Raw genomic sequence first — 19,814 nt, 5'->3', positions numbered from 1 at the left:
TTAAGGGTTTTTTGTGGTTTCAGGTCTCATGTTTGAGTCTATAATCCATTTTGAGTTTATTTTTGTGTATGGTGTAAGAAAGTGGTTCACTTTTATTTTTTTGCATGCAACTATCTGGTTTTCCAAGCAATGTTTCTTGAAGAGCTTGTCTTCTCCATTGTATATTCATGCCTCTTTTGTGAGAAGTTAATTGACAATATAAGCATGCTTTTGTATCTGGGCTCTCTATCCTCTTCCATTTATCCGTGTGTCTATTTTTGTGTAAGTACCATACTGTTTTAGTTACTATAGTTTTGTAGTATATCTTTAAATCTGGGATTATGAAACCTCTAGCCTTGTTCTGCTTTCTCAAAAGTGCATTGGCTATTAGGGGTCTTTGCAGTTCCATACAAATTTTAGAATTATTTGCTCTAGTTCAGTGAAAGAAAGATACTATTAGTTTTTTGATGGGGGTTGTACTGAATCTGTAGATTACTTTAGGTAATATGGACATTTCAACAATATTGTTTCAATCCGTGAGCATGGTATATCTTTCCACTTTTATGTCATCTTCAATTTATTTCATTGGTATTCTATAGTTTTCAGAGCACAGGTCTTTCACCTCCTTGGTTAAGTTTATTCCTAGGAATTCTATTCTTTTTGATGAAATTATAAATGAGAGTATTTTCTTAATTTCTTTTCCTGCAACCTCATTATTAGTGTACAAAAAACACAACATATTTCTGTGTATTTATTTTGTATCCTGCACTTTACTAAATTTGTGTATTAGTTCTAGTAGTTTATTGCTGGAGTCTGTAGGGTTTTCTGTGTATAATGTCATGTCTTCTGCAACAGTGACAGTTTTACTTCTTCCTTACCAATTTGAACGTCTTTTATTTCTTTTTTTTTCTGATTGCTGTGGCTAGGATTTCTAGTACTATGTTGAATAAAAGTGATGAGAGTGGCCATCTTTGTCTTGTTCCTGATTGTAGAAGAAAAGATTTTAGCTTTTCGCCATTGAGTATGATGTTAGCTGTGGGCTTGCCATATATGGCCTTCATTACGTTGAAGTATGCCCCATCTAAACCCATATTGTTGGAAGTTTTTTTTTATCATGAGTAGATGTTAAATTTTGTCAAATTCTTTTTCTGCATCTATTGAGATAATCATATGTTGTTTATACTTCATTTTGTTAATGTGATATATCACATTGATTTGTGCATGTTGAAACATCCTCATATCCATGGGATAAATACCACTTAATTGGACCTAAATAGACATTTTTCTTAGAATACATGCTGATGGCTAATAGACACATGAAAATATGCTCAACATCACTAATTATTAGGAAAATGTAAATCAAAGCCATAATGATATATTACCTTATACCTGTTAGAATGTCTTGAATCAAAAAGACAAGAAATAGCAAATGTTGGTATGGAGAAAAAGTAATCCTCCAAACACACTGTTGGTGGGAATGAAAATCGGTGCAACAACTGTAGAAAACAGTATGGAGGTCCCTCAAAAAGTTAAAAATAGAAGTACCATATGGTCCAATATTTCCATTACTGGGTTTTTACCCAAAGAAAATGAAAACACTAATTTGAAAAGATGTATGCATCTTTATGTTTATTGCAGCATTATTTACAGTAGCCAAGTTATGGAAACAACCTAAAAGTCCAGGGATAGATGAATGGATGAAAATATATATAATGGAATATTAATCAGGCATAAAAAAGAATGAGATCTTGGATTTGCGAACAACATGGATGGACCTAGAGGGTACTATGCTAAGTGAAATGAGTCTGGCAGAATGACAAATCTCTTATTATTTCACTTATATGTAGAATCCAAGAGTTAAAACAAACAGAAACAGATCCATAAATACAGAAAACTAACTGACAGTTGCCAGAGGAGAGTGTGGTGGCAGATGGGCAAAATGGGTGAAAGGGAGTGGGAGGTACAGTATTCCAATTGTAAAATGAGTAAGTCACAAGAATGAAAGTTATACCATAGGGAATATAACTAATGGTATTGTAATAGTGTTGTATGGTGACAGATGGTACCTATACTTGTGGTGAACATAGCATATAGAGTTGTTGAATCACTATGTTGTACACTTGAAAGTAATGTAACATTGCATGTCAACTGTACATCAATAAATATTTGTTGTATTTTTATATATTAGCAACAATCAAAAATTACAATGGAAAAAATGCCATTAACAATAGCATCAAGATATGTTAAATACTTATGGATTAATCTGAGAAAAGATATGTAAAACTGAGAAAAATCAGAGAAGACCTAAATAAGTAGAGACATATATTGTTTTCATGAATCAGAACAAAGATTGATATTATTAAAATGTTTAATTATTTACAATTTATCTACAGATTTAACTCAATCCCAATTAAAATACTGGCATGCTTTTTTTTTGAAATTGAAAAGATAGTTCTCAAATTTACATGGAAATATAAAGAACCTAAATTAGCTAAAACAAATTTAAAAAAGAAAAAATTTGGAGGACTTGTACCAGCTGACTTTCAAGTCTTAATATAATACTACAGTATCATGACAGTGTAGAATTGGCATAAAGAAAAACAACTAGATTGATTTTTACCAACATCTGTGAAACTGTGGCAGGCCACCTTGTCAGTTTATAAGTAAGGTAAAATCTCGGACAGTTGACAGTTCTTGACATAGAGCCTTCAATGTTATTTGTGATGATATATTTCTTTTTTTTATAAAGTAAAAATTCAGTTTATTCATCTGTTTATGACACAGTACACAAGAGGCAAAGTGTTTCACACCATAGATTTCACTTCCAACTCCTGGAATGCTCATTTCTTTGGTTAAAAGGAGAGAGTAGACATAAGAGGCAGGCAATGCTTAGGCAACTGCAATAAGAAGGGGGAGCAGGTGATACTAATGCCATCCCTGCAGGGATGGGCCCAAGGGGACTATTAGTCACAACCTATTTTCTAGAATTGTTAGCCGGAAACAAAGGAGCATCCTGGATGCTCAACCGTCTTGGGCCTCAGTGATCCCCACCACACAGGTACAGCAGCGCTTTCTGGTAGTCGCCCTTCGTGTCTTGCTCGATGTAGTAATACAGGACTTGCCATACTTTCTCTTGAATTCAGACCTAATTTTCAACACGTCCACTTCACTGTGAGAGACCATGATTCTTATCAGAACTTTATCATGAATCTCCTTGCCCTTCATGGAGTCATACAGTTGGCCAGCAAAATACAGGGGCTTATTCTGAATGCACTGGGCCAGGTTTAGCATTTTCTAGGTCTCCTTTGACCTTCTTGATGCTCTCCAACATGTCATAAAGGCTGTAGCTCTTGTACCTATCAAATACTTTCTGGAGGTGACACACACTCCGCTCAGTCATGATGCTGATCCACTTGGGTACATCAGTTCCTTTCCTCTTCACTCTGACATCATAGAGATCCTGGGCATCTTGGTCAATCAGTTCATAATCAATGACAGAGCCATCCTCTGCTCTTCTACCCTTTGCAAGGGCAACCATCAGCTTGTGGAAGTCACCAGATGTGTCAGAAACGATGTCCTTCTCCAGATCAGTCTTATACATTTCCTTGTGGATTCTGTTAGTTTCCTGAAGCTCTTGGTCCTTGAGCAGATGATCTCAATGAGGGAGTCCTCATCAGTCTCCAGTCCCTTCATGGAGGCTTTCAGCTCAGAAGCATCATACTGACCAGGTGTTTTTAATAGGCCCCAAATCACTGTCTCCAGGTGGCCAGACAAGGCTGACTTCAGCATTAATACAAGTTCCTTTTTGGTCCTTCTCTGGTAGGTGAAGGCAATATCCTGTCTCTGTTCATTGCTGCGTTTGGTCAAAATGTTGACAAAGGTGACCTCATCCACACCTTTGGTCTTGATGGACGTTTCAATGTTCAGAGCATCATGCTCAGCATCAAAATTGGTATATGCTTTGACCAACCCATATGCACTAGGGGGCATGGAGTGATCACCCTCCAAGCTAGCTTGCAGAGAATTTTGTGAACAGTAGACATTTTGAAGGAAGCTGGGCCTGGCGCCAAGAGTAGCAAGCATCCCCAGTTGTAGAGCCTGTGATAATACATTTCTTTTTTTTTTTTTTCAAGATTTTATTTACTTATTTGACAGACAGAGATCACAAGTAGTCAGAGAAGCAGGCAGAGAGAAAGGAGGAAGCAGGCTCCCTGCTGAGCAGAGAGCCCGATGCAATGTGAGGCTTGATCCCAGGACCCTGGGATTATGACCTGAGCTGAAAGCAGAGGCTTTAACCCATTGAGCCACCCAGGCACCCCGATGATATATTTCTTAAGCTAGGTTGTGAGTATGTGGATCTCCATTTAATGTTTATTCTTTATATTTTACATTCCCATTATAAGTTATTTTTATATGATACATTTAATAATAAAAACAAAATGCTAAACTGATTTGGAAAACTTCAGTAAATCCATGTCACTAAAAATGGGACTATCAGGTCAGATGGGATTACTACATCGATAAATAATTGGGAATAAGATTACACAATATAGGATTCTTCACTCAGTATGCTTTACAAGTACCTATAGATTCTTACTCCATGTCAAATGAACTGAAACTAGAAATCATTAATGACACTTATGGATGAGTTTTATACAAGAAAAATTATAATGCTGGCCTTGGTCCTACATCAGAATATTGGGAAAGGAAGGTACATTTATGTTTTAAGTTAAAATAAAATAAGGCATTTATGTATCCTTTCTTTTACTATTTTCTCTTTTAAAAGAGGTTTTTAAATTAGTCAACCCTCTATCTGTCTCTACGGCATTGGTAAGTGTGCTCGCATCATATTTTAATTAATTAATGTAGCAAACAAGTTCTTGGGTAAATATTTCTCAGATGTTTGGCTTTTCAATTAAGTAAAAGCGCAAGAGCTCAGGGAGAACTTCAAATCTCCATGGCACCCCTGGGACTTATTTTCAGCTCAGAGTACAACAGGAAACCTGATATTGATTTAGGCTGAGATTGAGACATTCAAGGGGACATGGTAAGTTTAGAGGTAATTACGTATTTATAGATGAGATTTCAGGTGAAGATGCAGAATTTCAGTAATGAGACCTGATATCCTTGAAATTTGGCTTTTATTTTCCCTTGACTATTCATGTCTTAATTCTAAGTTGCTTCATATTTCTCTCTTTCCTGATAGGTAAATAAAAGGGAAGACAGATGTATAGTGAGAGAAGGAGAGAGATTTAAAGAGAGGAAGGTAGAAAGATACTGGGAAAGAAAGAGGGGAAGCAAGGAAGATGGAAGAAAGGGGCCAACCAGGAAACAGATTTAGCAGAACAGAGAGAAATACGTAGAAGGAACTTAAAAACAACAACAACAACAACAACAACAAAACAAAAACAACAACAACAACAACAACAAAAACTGGAGTAGAAAGATTGTGCCTATGGTGGTAATACTGAATTCTAATTAAAAATTTTCTACTATTTATTATGCTCTTTCAATTTACTAGGCTCTTTGCCTTATACCATTTAACCTTACAACATTAAGAAGTAGTTCCTTTATGTGCTTTGGTGAGTGCTGTGAAGTGTGTAAACCTGGCGATTCACAGACCTGTACCCCTGGGGATAAAAATATATTATATGTTTATAAAAAATAAAAAATTTAAAAAAAGAAGTAGTTCCTTTAATTCCCATTTTATAAATTAGAAAACAGAGGCCTAAAGAAGTTAAGTAAATTGTCGCAAAGTGGTGGAGTCTTGATTTGAATCAGCGTCTGTTTGTCTCTAAAGCCTATACTTTCCTCCACTGTGTCAAACTAGCTCTGCATGACACTGAAACAACATGTTAAAAGGCAAGAGTTTATGCTAAATAGGTTATCTGGCATCGTATAAAAGAACACAGAGAAATAATCTAGCTTTTGTTTCTCTTTATTACCTCTCTTCATACTCCCCACAAAGGAGATTAAGCAGGCAGGCAGGGAGAAACATAAAATTCCAGCTTCAGTTTTTACTATTGCTGGAGCTTTCAGGTCAAAAAAGCTAGCTTACCTCCCTCTGATCTCACAAAGGGCATAATGCCCAGTGCACTCATAGAAACTCAGTCTAAACTAGCATTTCTTAACCTTTTAGGCATTATGAACTCCTTTGAGATTCTAAAGAAAATTAAGTATTCACTCTCTAGAAATATGCACATACATGCAAAATTTTGTGGAAGGATTCAGGAATTTTGTAGGCCCCCTCAAAGTTCTGAGGTTTATATCTGAGATAAAGGTCTTAGGGTTTGGAACTGAAAAAATGGCCCTGAAATCTGAGATGGAGGATGAGCACCAAGCCTAGAACTTGGCTCTGCCAGAACTTGGTTGAGTCATTTTCAAATGCAAGGTTGGCTGTGGTTATCTTCTCTTCTGTTTTATGGCATATCCTTAGGAAAAGCTTATGCATGAAGCTCAAGTTTAAATTCTTACCCAGACTCGTACCTGATATGCATTAAGAAAGTTCCATTATAGCATTAAATTATTTGTGCACTTCAGTACCCACTAGTGGTCAAGGAAAAATATTTTGCTTAGAGTACTGGATGATAGAGATGGCTGTCACTTCCTGGAGTACAGCTCACTCTGAATTTCAGAATAAGGTCTTCTCTTTAGATATTGCTTACTTTCAATTTTGATTTTTCAAAACTCATGTATTCCACTAAAATTTTGATAAGACCTTGTTGGGGTTCATGGTGAAATAATGGCATATGAGAAAATAATGCTGGACAGAGTCAAGACCTGCCACTAACTTGCTATGTTATTGTTACCAAAGGTAGAGCACGTTCCCCTTGTGTCCTCAGTATTTTCATTTGTAACATGAAGGGATCCTACTATTGTCAGTGCTTTTTAAACCTCTTTAAATTTTTTTAGTATTGAAAATGTGTGTTCAGTGGAAATCTTACATAAACAATTGGAAGTAGAGTTACTATGATCACAAAGTGATGATAGTAATGGCAAAGAGTCAGATTCCCTCCCCCCTTCTCTATACCACCAGCACATCCATGAATGAATTTCATATAGTTTGAAAATACTTGACCCAGAGAGCAATTGCATGTAATGGTTGAGAATGTGCTTTAGAGTCATGCATATATGGGTTCTGTTCCTGACTTCCTCACCACTAAACAGCTCTATGCTTTTCAGCTAATTAATCCCTCTATGCCTCAATTTCCACATCTGACAACTGAGGATGATAAATAACTCTTATTCCATAAGGTTGTTGGGAAGATTTAGGAACTTAATGCATGCAAAGTGATTATCCAGTGAGTGGATATTAGTTATTTATCTGTTATTAGTTATTAGTATTTATCTGTATCATTTTATTTTTTTTAAGATTTTATTTATTTATTTGACAGAGATCACAAGCAGGCAGAGAGGCAGGTAGAGAGAGGGGAAGGGAAGCAGGCTCCCCACTGAGCAGAGAGCCCGATGCGGGGCTCGATCCCAGGACCCTGGGATCATGACCAGAGCCGAAGGCAGAGGCTTAACCTACTGAGCCACCCAGGTGCCCCTTATCTGTATCATTTTAAACAAAGACTTGGCTCATGAAAAATTAAGTCATCTAGCTTTCCCATTGTGCTTTCTTTCTCAATAACTTCTTCCTTCCTATGTTATGCTATAACTAGAGAAACTAGCATAGTGGGCAGGATCTCCCAGTCTCTTTAACATTTTAGCTACACTACAATAAGTACAATAAATGGATGTAGTAAATTATTAGTCATATAGCACATTTTTTGAGCTATACCTGTGATTTCTCATTTTTATCTTTTTAGTCATGGGGTGTTTTTATTTTTTTTTAAATAAACTATTACTCAGGGCGCCTGGGTAGCTCAGTTGGTTAAGCCTCCCACTCTTGGTTTCAGCTCAGGTCATGATCTCAGGATTGTGAGATTGAGCCCCACATTGGGCTCCATGCTGGGTGTGGAGCCTACTTAAGATTCTCTCTCTTCCTCTGCCCCTCCCTCCTCTCAAAAATTAAAAAAAAAAAAGAAAAAAAAATACTACTCTGCAATTCAGTATGTAAAACATGTAAGAGTAGAGCTACTCTGATTGAGTCAGGATGGAAGAGTAAGAATTACCTCTTCTCAGCTCTTCTCAGCTTCTGCAACACCACCCTCTTCACACACTCTGGAGAACTCAGAAGTACTCCAGTGCTCTGTGGAGCAATGTTTGAAACCTCTGGACCTCTACGACACTTCTATATCTTGTGTTCTGTGGAACTAATTCATTTCAGACTTGGGCATACAATTTGAGATTTTTCCATACTCCCATCATTACAAGGAAAATACAGATCCTAGAAAAGAATAATTAACCCCTAGAGATCATTCTTAACACTCATGAGATGAGAAATGTAGCTTCCGTGCCCTACTACTGTGATCCATTTTGAGTCTATCTGCTCAGAACTCCCACAGTACATTAAAAAAATAACCATGACAGCTTTATGGAGGTATAACTGGCATACATAAACTATATATTTAAAGTATATAATTTAATTTTTTCACATATGTGTAGAGCCATGAAACCATTATTACCATAAAGATAGTGAATATATCCATTATCTCCCAAAGTTTTAACAGGCCTTTTGAGAATCCCCTCAACCCCAGAAAACTGTTTTTGGTCACAGTATAATAGTTTACATTTCTTGGATTTTTATATAAATGGAACTATATAGTCTAAATCCTTATTTTGGTCTGGCTTTTAAAACTCAATGTAATTATTTTGATATACATCTAAATGTTGTATATCAACAATTTATTTCTTTTTATTTATGAGCAGTATTCTGTTGTATGGATATACCATTTTGTTTATCCATTCATATGTGGATGGACAATTGATTCATTTCTGGTGTTTAGACCATCTACATTTAATGTAATTGTTGATATGGTTAACTTTAATCCTCTCGTCCTGTTATTTTTTTCTCATTTGTCATATGTGTTCTTTGTTCCCTTTCCTGTCTTTTTTGTTTTTTGCTTTATTTTGGATTAACTGAAATTTTTAATTCTATTTAATCTCCTTCACTGTCTTATTAATGTTAAGTCTTTGTTTTCTAATTTTATTAGTATTTGGGGGTTGCTTATAATATACATCTTTAGTCACAATCTATTTTTAAGTGATATTATACTACTTACCATATAGTATGGGAGCCTTACATGAGTATAATTCCACTTCTCTCCTCTAAGCCTTTGTACTACAGTTGTTATGCATTTTGCTTTTATTCATGCAACAAATATCACAATAAATTGTTTTTATTTTTTAAACAGTCAATTATCTCTTATGGTATTAAAATTATAAGAGCAAATTCTCTTATATTACTTTTATGTTTGCCATTTTGGTGTTCTTTATTTCTTTTTGTAGATCTATGTATCTATCTAGTATAATTTTTCTTCTAAGAGACTTTAACTTGAAGCATGGGTTTGCTGATGATGAGTTGTATCAGCTTTTCTGTGTCTGAAAACATCTTTAATTTCCCATCAGTTTTAAAGTTTTTTTTTATTGTGGTAAAATATATATAACATAAAATTTACCATTTTAATCATTTTAAATTATTCAGTTTAGTGACGCTGAGTATGTTCACATTGTTGTATAACCATCACTGGCATGCATATTCAGAACTTCTTCATCTTTCTTAACTGAAACTCTATACCCATCAGATACTAACTCTCCACTCCCCTGCTATCAGCCCCACACCTTCTCCTTTCTGTCTCTGAATCTGACTACTTTGGGTACTTCATATAAGTGAAATCACGCACTTTTTTTGTCTTTTGGTGAGTGGTTTATTTCACTTAGTATAAAGTCCTCAGTGTTCAGCCATGTTGTAGTATGTGTCAGTTACCTTCATTTTTAAGGCTGAGTAATATTCTACTTTATGTATATATCACATTTTGTTTATCCATTCATCAGTTGATGGACATTTGTGTTCCCATCTTTTAACTATGGCAAATAGTGTTGCTTTGAACATGGGTGTACAAATACTTGTTCAAGTTCTTGCTTTTACTTCTTTTGGGTATATACTCAAAAGTATAGAGGTATGCCCCCTTTATTTTCAGAAGACATTTTCTCTCTCTCTCTCTCTCTTTTTTTTACTGTGTTGTGTTAGTCACCATACAATACATCATTAGTTTTTGATGTAGTGTTCCAAGATTCATTGTTTAAGTTTAACACCCAGTACTCCATGCAATCCATGCCCTCCATAATACCCACCACCAGGCTCACCCATTTCCCCACCGCCCTGCCCTCTAAAACCTTCAGTTTGTTTCTTGGAGTCTATAGTCTCTCATGGTTCATCACCCCCTCTGACTTCCCCCACCTTCACTTTTCCTTTCCTTCTCCTAATGTCCTCCATGTTATTCCTTATGCTCCACAAGTAAGTGAAACCATATGATAATTGACTTTCTCTGTTTGACTTATATCTCTCAGCATAATCTCCTCCAGCTCCATCCATGTTGATGCAAAAGTTGGGTATTCATCCTTTCTGATGGAATATATTTTCTCTTGACAGTTTTTTTCTTTTGGTGTTTTGGATATAATACTTCACTGTCCTCTCACTTGCATTGTTTCCAATGAAAAAAATCTATCATTCTTACTCTACATAGGTATCTTTTTTCTCTGACTACTTTTAAGATTTTCTTTTTATCACTAGTTTTCCTGAAATTTGATTATGATGTAAATTGGTGTGGTTTTCTTCTTTTCTTCCTTTTTCTGATTTGAGTTTTCTTCATCTTCTTGGGTCTGTGTTTTATATTTTCATCAAATGTGAAAATTTTTGTCCATCATCTTCAAATATTTTTCTTCTCTTCCTTCTCCTTTTTACTTTTTGTCTTTTGTTTTGGATACTAGCTATTTTTGTGGATTTAGGTGTATTGACCTTTTTAAATTCCATATCTAATCTGTTATTAATTATTTCTAGTAGCATTTTCCAGCTCATACATTATAGTTTTCATCTCCACAAATTTTATTTAGGTCTTTTTTATATATTCCATATCTTTAACTTTTAATGTAGTAGAATACAGTTATAATATATTTTAAGTATCCTTTTCTGCTTATAGTAATATCTATGTCAATAGTGGACCAGTTTTGGGGGTTGATTTATTTTCACATCATGGCTCATCTTTTACTGCAACTTTGCATGCCTGGTAATTTTTTATTTGATATCTGATATTGTGGGTCTTGTTACTTTGTTGGAGTTGGCTCTCTCTCTCTATATATATATATATATATATATATATATTTTTTTTTTTTTTTTTTTGGTATTCTATAAATATTCTTGAGTTTTGTTCTGGAGCATAGTGACACCACTTAGAAAGAGAACAATATGTTCAGTTCTTACTTTTAGGTTTGTTAGGCAAAACTAGATTTATGTTCAATCTGGAACTAATTATTTCCTATTACTGAAGATAGATACTTCTGTCAAAGATCAGGGCCTGCACAATTGCGTGGACTAGTCATACCCAAGGCAGGGGCTTGGGGAGACTAAACAACGTCTTTGGTCTATGCAATAAATGAGTAGTCTTTGTTCTAATAAGTTCAACCAGACGATGGGGTAGGAGACTAAAAAGCTAGGTGGAGTTTGAAAGTCCTGTGATATGAATGTGTTTCTGTATGTGTATGTATATAATTTGTGCATGCACAGTATATGTTGTTTTAAGCTGAATAGTAGACTACTTCATCTGCCATTTATGGCTATTATAAGCATATGTCCTTTCATAGTCTGGAAATAGAGGAGAAATTTTAGATGCCATTACTATCACTGAATATTTATGGATTGTGACTAGAGATGTATGGTGTTGGGCTGGTATAGGATAGGTCAGTCACAAAGCTGTGACCTCTTCATTACTTTACATGCCAAGACAGGTATTCTAAGGCATCCTAAAATTATTATGAGATGAACTTAGGAAATTAGATCATACAGTCAAAATAAGTAGGTCCCAAACAAGAATTAAATTGAAAATATAAAATAAGCTGCAGTCAGCTTCCACATGTCCACTTTATGGGTCTTGTTTTTGGCATTATTGTTCTTATTCTGCAATTCTGGGCAGGTAGATTCAGCATTCAAGAGGCCATTGAATTCTGTAGTTATTTTCTTCCCAGTTAGTATATAGCCACCAGAATGATGTCAATAGGTATGTTTATTTGCAAGGTCATATGATTAATTCTACAAGGGACACATTTCATCTGCCATCTAGACCACTGACACTGGGATTCAATCAGAATTCTTTTTGATCAGCCCATTGATAAGATTTTATTTATTTGACAGACAGAGATCACAAGTAGGCAGAGAGGCAGGCAGAGAGAGAGGTGGAAACAGGCTCCCTGCTGAGCAGAGAGCCTGATGTGGGACTGGATCTCGGAACCCTGGGATCATGGCCTGAGCTGAAGGCAGAGGCTTTAACCCACTGAGCCACCCAGGCGCCCCAGATCAGCCCATTGATAAAACCAAGTTCATACAGTACAGCATTTCTTAAAGTTTGGTAAGAAGACCACCTACTAAAGAATCACCTAAAAAATTCACTGAAAATGTAAATTTATGGGTCTCACTCCAGACCTCCTAAATCAGAATCTCTTTGGGGTGCCTGGGTGGCACAGTCGTTTGAGTGTCCAACTCTTGATTTCAGCCCAGGTCATGATCTCAGGCTTCCAGAATCAGCCTGTGCTGGTCTCCCTACTTGGTGGGGAGTCTGCTTGTCTCTCTCTCCCTCTGCCCCTCCCTGTGCTCTCTCTCTTTCAAATAAATAAAATAAATCTTTAAAAAGTAAATGAGAATCACTGGGTGTGGAACCCAGGAATCTATATTTTTAACAAGCTGCCTATTCTGTAGCACACTAATTTTTTTTTTAAAGCACTTCTATAGAACTAATATTTTTTTAAAGAAAAGTCTTCCTTTATGAACCAGTACCTTTGTTGTTAATTCCTAAATATTTCCAGGTATCATCTAAATTTTGATTTAATTTAAATAATTAGATTTAATCTAAACTTTGATTTACATTTTGGTTCAGTGTTCACTCTTAACTCACTAACATTTTCTCTAGAAGTGGGAGCCCCACAAAAACCCAGTTCCAGCTGCAGAGCTTCAGTCCAGTTTGTAGTCAAAATGCCTCTAGCTGCTCCTTGCACCTCAGCTGTTTAAGTCTATTAGTTAGAGGGATATATTCACTTTGTTTAATCTGTTACTTCTGGTTAAAGAAGTGGTTCTCCGGCTTAGGGGTGCTTTATCACCTGGAGGGCTTGTTAAACCACAGTTCACTGGGCCCTGTCCCCAGAGTTTCTGATTCAGCAGATCTGAGTTGAGACCCCATGATTTGCATTTCTAACATATTCCTGAGTGATACTGTTGCTGCAGATCTGGGGACCAACTTTGAGAACCAGAATTAAAGAAACAGGATGCCTTCTGAAGATTTGTATCAGCTAAAAATTGTTCTCAAACCTGACTGCAGATTGGAATCCCCTTGATAAACTTAAACAGCATAGTAGTGCCTGGGACTTGCTCTAGGTTAATTAAATCAGAATCACTGGGAGTTAATCCTAGGGGTGAGTGGCTTTTCATATACAAAGGTGATTCTAATGTGAATTCAGTGTTGTAACCTACCATGCTATAAACTCCAGGCCAAATTTCCTTCTATTCTTTCACTTATTTCCCATGTAACTGAATATTGACTGGAGATGTTGAAAAACCCTTGCACTTATCACTTCCTCCACTGGACAGATTCCTGAATTATACATTGCGCATTGTAGCCTAGGGACACTACTGCTTTTTAACCCCAACTTTGATCTGTTTTCAAGGATCCTGATGCTGGCTTGGAGTGACCTGCACATCAGCATGATCTTCTCCTCCTTCCCCATGTCTATAGTTTTACAAGTCAATTTCTTTCTGTTGCAATAAGCGATTCATCATCAGAGGTATTATCTGAAGGATTCTGTGCAGGTGCTCTTCTCTATACAATGTTTGCAACAGGTGATGTTTTTCATCTTTTTATTTCTAGCATCCTCCATAATTGGAATGTGCCAAGCAAGTGACACTAGTTGGAATATCTTAATTATTGCACATTCATCATGAGCATAGTTAGGAATAGTACTTTTGATCATGATGGATCCTTTCTCATTAAAATCATTTGTAGACTGGAGAAACCACAGTTTTGCCACAAAAAGAACTCTCTGAGAGCTGTATTGGTGTCTAATTTGTCTGTCAGAGTTGAGATGAGGTGGAATGCAGTTTCTTCCCAAACTTCCTGTGGTCTTACCTAGAATGTGGACTCCATTTGGGAAGGGAGCTTCACAGAGACAGGCAGGGAATGTTGGAACCCAATGAAGTCAGGTCTCTAGTTCAGTTTTCTATATTCATTCATGTGCTTAAAAATTATTTGCTGAAAGTCTACTGTGCCAGACACTGTTATAAATTCTGGGACTATAGCAATGGAGAAGTTAAAGTTCCTTCTTCGTGGCAATGACATTCCATTGACCAGTGTGTACGTAGAAGACATTTAAAAATGTAAACAAGTAAAAATATTACATATGTAGGTACATAAGTTTTCAAATAGTGGTAAATACTATGAAGGAAAGAAGTGAGATAGTGAGAAAGAGTGCGTTGTGAGTGAGGGCAAGGCTATGCTGCTATACCTAAGGATGGCCAATGAGAAGTCATTGCAAAAGCACATTTTCTGGATAACGATTTAAAAATGATCACTTTGGCTACTACACAGAGAATGGTCTATAAGATGACAAGAGTAAATACAGGGTGATTAGGGTAGAGGTGGCTGAGCCTAAGACTTTAACAATGCAATAATGAGAAATGAATAAATCTGTGATTATCATGAATATCATGAATTTTACAGGCATAGCCAATGTGAATTGCTGATGGACTGGCTATGGAATGAGAGGAAAAGAGAAAAGTACCTGGGTTTTTGGTTTGAACAACTGGGATGATGTTGTGGGTATTTATTGAAATGGGTAACAGTGGGAGGAAGAGCAAATTTGGGAGAAAACTCAGGAATTCTATTTTAGTCATATTTACTTTGAGATGTCTATACTGAAATGGTTGGTTAGTATCAGTTGATATGAATCTGGAGTTCAGGAGAGAGAGAGGTCTGAACTGGTGATATACATTTTTGAGTCTTCAAACATATAGAGGGAATTTAAAGCTACGAGCCTAAATAAGATGTCCCAGGGGATGAGTGTAGAAGAGAGGAGAGATCTGAAGCCTGAGCCCTGTGGTTAACAGTCGGGGGAAATGAGGAGGATGTGGAGGAGATTAAGAAGGAGCAGCCAGTGAGATAGGAGGAAAAACTCAGTGAGGGCCTATCCCAGAAATCCAAATGTAAAAAGTAAATCCAGGAGGAAGGAGTGATCAACTGTGTCAAATCATGCTGACCAGTGCTGCTGAGAGGATTGTCCTGAGCCAATTTGATATAGAGAATAGAATGCTGGTTTGCAAGCAGGAAACTTGAATTTTAAATAATTAGCTGGAACTAATTGCATCATCATCATAATCACCATCATCACCATCATCATTATCATACTGGTAGTAATCAATTTTTCCCCTATCTATTTTGTTTCAGGCACTGACCTACATGTTTGAATACATTAGCTCTATGTATTACCAAAACAATGATGAGGAATACACTATTATAATTCCCATTTCACAGAGGGGGAACTGTAGCTCCTAGAGGTAAAATCATTTGCTCCATGTTGCAGTGGCATCTGGGCAAATTATTTCCCTACTTTGAGCCTCAGTTTCCCTTATCTGTAAAATGAGTGAGTAGATTAGTTTTTTTTTTCTCCAAAATTTTATTTAAGTTCTGGTCATTTTACTCAATTTTTTTCAGCAACAGGATGCTCATCTAAAGCAAAAGCAGATGCAGAAACCCAGTATAAAAACATCACAGAGTTGCACTACTTTGAACTTTAGTATAAGGTCAGTAACCCATATTCTGGGCTTCTACTCACCACCCCCCACCCCTGCTCTCTGCCCTGTGTTTTCCAAACCACTCAATTGGTTAGATTCTGTGTCCTCTAGAATTTAGATTTAGATTTTCATTTGCCCTTCTTGTGACCAAGGGTTGGTATTACAGGGTTGTTGGTCAATGTTAGGAAATTCTTCCGTACCTCTGGGCCACATACCACAGACCCATCAATACATGTGGGGTGAAATCAGGACCACTTGCTCTTCAATGAACTGACTATAATGTAAGCTCTTCACTGTCTCCATTTGAGGTAAACATCTAGATGAATAGGGCTTAACATCATAACTTGAAAACTTGGGTGTTCCAAAAATGGTTAATTGAAAAAGAATTGAGTAGTTATTTCACAATTCTTTAGAAAAATTTTCCCTATATCCTCTAGAAAAAGTCAGACTTTCTTCTCTTTATGTACTCTCTGGATCCTCTTTCTACCCCCATTATAGTCTTTGCCATGCTCGGCTGTCATTTATGATCTGATTATGTCTGTCTCCTCTAGTAGATGAAATCACATTCATCCTGGCACTTAGCACAGGGCCCGACCTTTATGTTCATCTAACACACACTGAATGAATAGCAGACTTTCCTTTTTGGGAGAGGGTGGCTGTAAGAAGGGAAGGAAAATCATTTGGCAGACCTCAAGGGAGACTAGTGCCTTCCGCTCATTTGGTGTGCATTGGAACATTTTGTTTCTGGAAACTGGCACTGTACAGTCATATAGGCTTGGAATTCCTTAGTGCCTATAAGCATATTATAAACAAGAAGGAGTACATGTGTTCTACTTCTCCCAATGTGATCAGACTGCTATGTGACACTTGAAGTGTGAAATTCTGGTTTTGGTCTTCCAGCTCCAGCTCTGCTAATAGAAATGAAATATAGTGAGGGACATACAGGCAAATACATCAACAGCCTGCAAGATTGACATTTGTTGTCATGTGCTTCAGGGGGTGGGGCAGGGCAACAAATAATTTGTGCCAGTGCAAAGGCTGTCTGTAGCTGAGAATGGAAAATATTCTCTGCAGTTGCTAAGTAATGCCAAGTCTGAAGATTTTGACATATTGTTCATATGAAAATCTTGGATAAGGGGACATGTCCTCCCTTCAACTATAGAAATATGGTAGAACAGAAAGAACGGAGTCTCTGTGCACTACTGACCTGGGTTTGAAACCCAGTTCTCTATATTTTTGGTCACGTTACATTCAGTAAGCCACTCAATATCTCTTAGTTTCTTTTCTATAAGATAGGGACAATGGAGTGCCTGTGTGTGTTGGTTAAGTGTCTGACTCTTGGCTTCAGCTCAGGTCATTATTTCAGGGTCTTGAGGTTGAGTCCCGCATGGGGCTCCACAGTTGCTGGGGAGTCTGCTTGAAATTCTCTCCCTCTCTCACTCCCTCTGCCCCTCCTCCTGCTCTCTCTGTTTCTCTCAAATAAATAAATAAATACAATCTTATAAAAATAAGAATAATGATGTATACTTTGATAAGTTTGTGTGAGGAGTTTGATGGTTATATAAAGGGTATGGATATAGTAAATTCCAAATTTAGAGTACCTTAAAAAATCAAACTAGTTTTACCTATGCCACAAGTAGTCTCTGCATCTTATTGTATTAATGAATCTTGTCTGCTAAGCATCTTCGGTAAGCAGTGGGTGATGATGGCACCTCTGAGGCCAGGTAGGGAAGGCAGTCTCCTTGCCCTTAAGTATCTCAGTATATCCTTCATCTATCTGCAAATGGAGACATGTATTTTCACTGTTTAAGCTGTTCAATCATTCTTTTCTCCTGGAAAGAAAAAGCCTCAACTGATGATTACATTAGCAATTTATCCTATAGGATTAATCTTGTTCACTCATTCACTCATTTAATTCCTTTAGAGATATTTAATAAATGCCTGCTATGAGTGAGGCCCTTTTATAGGTACTAGGGATAAAAGACAGACATAAGTCCTCACTTTTTTAGAACTTAAAATATTTCTGAGGGTGACGATCAATAAAATGGTAAGTAGAATATGCCACTGTATTTTAGACAGTGCTAAGTACCAGGGAGAAAAATAAATCAGGAAAATGTGATAGAAAGTATTGAGAGTATCTTAAGTGAAAGTTTCAGTTTGGGATGGGGAGATGAGGGAATGGATCACTGAAAAGGTGACATTTGAGTAAAGGGCTGAAGAAGTACAAATAATATGGGGAGGAGAATTCTATGCAGAGGGTACAGGACAAGTTCAAAGATCCTCAAGCACAAGAATGGCTAATGCATATACAGAGTAGCAAAGGGGCCAGCGTGGCCGGAGTTGAATGAACAAAAACAGCAGTAAAAAATTCGGCCAGAGAGGGGCACCTGGGTGGCTCAGTTGGTTGAGTGTCCAACTTTTGGTTTTGACTCAGGTCATGATCTCAGGTCATGATCTCATGGAGACTGAGCTCTGTGTTGAGCTCCACCCTCAGTGGGGGAGTCTCTTTGGGATTCTCTCTCTCCCTCTCCCTCTGTCCTCTGTCTCTCCCTCCACTCATGGGCTTGCTTGCTCTCTCTTAAATAAATAATAAATAAGAGACCTGAGAGGTAACTGGGGAGTTGGAAGGTAGATGGTGAGAATCTTATAGGTAATAGTTAAGTACTTTGCCTTTTACTCAGCATGAGATAGGGATCTATGGAGAATTTAGAAGGATATCTCTGGTTACTGTGTGAAGATTAGACATTGGTGGAGGCAAAAAGTAGGGGTAGAATATTACTTTGGGAGGTTACCATTTGTTTTACCCATAGTCATCAGCAAAGAAGGTGGTAGAAAGAAAAAGTTTTCTTGAGAGGAGGAGACTGGCCTGTCAGTCAGTCTGATGAAACAATCACCACTTGAGGATGTAGCTGGAGAGCATAAAGAAAGGTAGCAGTGTATTAAAGCACCAACTGATTTAACAATTTTGCTGTTATCTGGTTTTTCCTGATAGTAGGTGTAGGGGGAGAGTCTCACCAACCTTAAGATGTTGCCTCAGCTCAGCTGTGATGGTCACTGTGACAAAAGCCTCATCTTGGGTCTCACTCTGGCTCTGTAAAAAGGCTCAAACATATGGTGAAATGCCAAACTGCAAATGCCTCTTCCCTACTGTGTCTTTTTTGCATCATTTCCCCCCCTCAGATTTAATCTCAGACTTTTGCCATGTATTCATCACCAAGTTCTTTAGTAAAAACAACTGGGTGTTGAGAGATCTGGGAAGTTTGTGGCGTATGTCATTTCTTCTTTGGATGAAGAGATTGTGCAGTACAAGCTCTCCAAGTTTCAAGCATTTGTGATTGTCCACTTTTTAAAACTATATTTACTTTGAATATCTAGAAATACGAACATGGGGCTATTTCTAAGTTTCCTGTCATCTGAAAAGTGGTCTAGGTACTAATGGCAGGATGTGACATCCAGCCTATTGCTAATTGCACCCAGAGGCAGGGAACATATTTGGCAAATTCAGTAAATAGGTAAACAGGCTCCAAGAAGGATGAAAGTGTGCTATGTTCTCAGCCATCAGGTGCCCATAATAAGGGCAAAGCTAAGGTTATGTCTCTGCAGGCAGAATAATATGAATGCGGCAGAGCTAATCTATTGATTTCCACTGCCTTAATGATCCACACTGCTTGCTGTCCAGAGCAGTGCTGAGTAAAAAAATGGCTGACATGAACCAGGCTGTTCCACATATACACTATCCATGATGCAAAGTTCATCAATTGCCTCCTGCTTTTCTAATACAACATTGCTAGTATACTTAGTCCTTTTTAGATTATTTTCACACATCTTATTTCATCATTATGAGGTGAGCAAGGCAGGGATTATTATGTTTATTTTCAGGTGATGAAACTGAGATCCAGAA

At 37.1% G+C, this 19,814-nt stretch overlaps 1 protein-coding gene and 1 pseudogene across 1 annotated transcript in view; one reads left to right on the top strand and one right to left on the bottom strand.

Annotated features, from left to right (window-relative positions):
• RTL4 (retrotransposon Gag like 4) overlaps positions 1-19,814 on the top strand; it is a 366,008-nt gene that overhangs the window by 29,239 nt on the left and 316,955 nt on the right. The gene's annotated exons all lie outside the window — the stretch shown is intronic.
• LOC101673642 lies at positions 3,017-4,034 on the bottom strand (annotated as a pseudogene).

The sequence above is a fragment of the Mustela putorius genome, unplaced genomic scaffold, assembly GCF_011764305.1.
Source record: "Mustela putorius furo isolate JIRA1106 unplaced genomic scaffold, ASM1176430v1.1 tig00003901_pilon_pilon_pilon, whole genome shotgun sequence".
Classification (NCBI taxonomy): domain Eukaryota; kingdom Metazoa; phylum Chordata; class Mammalia; order Carnivora; family Mustelidae; genus Mustela; species Mustela putorius.
The sequence above is the reverse complement of the archived record's forward strand: the minus strand, read 5'-3'. Positions and strand labels throughout refer to the sequence as shown.